Source organism: Myotis myotis, unplaced genomic scaffold (assembly GCF_014108235.1).
Source record: "Myotis myotis isolate mMyoMyo1 unplaced genomic scaffold, mMyoMyo1.p scaffold_m19_p_21, whole genome shotgun sequence".
NCBI classification, from domain to species: domain Eukaryota; kingdom Metazoa; phylum Chordata; class Mammalia; order Chiroptera; family Vespertilionidae; genus Myotis; species Myotis myotis.
The window spans coordinates 3,065,655-3,067,175 of NW_023416326.1; positions in this window are offsets into that span (position 1 = coordinate 3,065,655).

A 1,521-nucleotide genomic window follows, 5' to 3' on the forward strand; every position below is an offset into this window, starting at 1 on the left:
CCTGCGGACTGAAGAGTCCCAGGTTTGATTCCAGTCAGGGCACCTGCCCGGGTTGTGGGCTCGATCCCCAATGTGGGGCATGCAGGAGGCAGCCAGTCCTTGATTCTCTCTCATCATTGATGTTTCTCTCTCTCTCTCCCTTCCTCTCTGAAATCAATAAAAATATATATATTTTTTTAAAAATAACAGGGTTCTTCAAAAACACTAAACAAAGAAACCTGATCAGTAGGGCAGCTATGGACGGAGAAAGGGCAGCAAAGGGTGTACGGGACACATGGCTGTACGAGGGGACGGAGGGAGGCGTGAAGGAAGAGGCCACGCGTCCCGGCTCAGCCAGGCGCCATCTGAGCCTCGAGAGGAATTGCACATTGAGGGGAAGCACCTGGGGACTCCCAGCAGGCCTTGCCCTGCCAGCAGGTGCACGTGGTTCCAGCGTCCCCGAGAGAGGGATTGGGCAACGTGCGCCCCCGGCAGGTATTGCAAAGGTCAAGGAGCTGGGAGCCAGGAGCCAGGTAGGTGCTGGGACAGGCAGGGAGCCCAGGACTGGCTCTTGGGGGAACAAGGCATGGACCCAATTAAAAGCCCTCCGCTGTGCGTATGGGCCTTTTCCCTCCAAAGTGGGGCTGGAAGGTTCTAGCTGCCTGAGCCCCACAAGTCTTAACAGCCACAGTCCCCTGTCATTCGAGACCTCAGGACGTCTGGGCGGCTGGAGAAGCCAGCTCCACACCAGGCCCCAGGTCCACGGGGCACTGCCTAGACCAGCGGTTCTCAACCCGTGGGTCACGACCCCTTTGGCGGCCGAACGACCCTTTCACAGGGGTCGCCTGAGACCATCCTACATATCAGATATTTACATGACGATTCCTAACAGTAGCAACATGACAGTGATGAAGTCGCCACGAAAATAATTTTATGGTTGGGTCACAGCATGAGGAACTGTATCTAAAGGGCCAGAAGGTTGAGAACCACTGGCCTAGACTCTGCGGCTGTTTGCTGTTGTTGTAAATATGTCTTCTTGATTTTTAGAGAGAGAGGAAGGGACAGGGAGAGACACAGAGAGAGAGAGACACGTCGATGGGTTGCCTCCTGCACGCACACCCCAACCAGGGCCCAGGATTGAACAGGCAGCTCTTGGGTGCGCCGGCCGACGCTCTAACCACTGAGCTCACCAGCCAGGGCCCGAGACCAGCTTGGACATGGGATTCGATACAAATCTTTATTGAGCACCTACGGTGTGCAAGGCGCAAGGCGGTCTCTGGGGCTGTGGGCCGGAGACCCGCAGATGGCCAGCTGCCTCTGACAGCCCTCCCCCCTCCCCCAGGGGAGCTGAGCAGAGGAGAAGCCCCATCGATCTGTTTAACATGCAAATGTGGCCGCTATTCTTCTCCGGGAAGCTTCATTACTCACAGCTCCCTTCTTTGGGGGGCAGGGGGATGGAGCCTCCCCAGGGAAAATCCACGTGTTCGCTCTGAGCAGTGGCTGCTGGTTCCATCTCCCCACCCCCACTCCCCTCCCCCCACC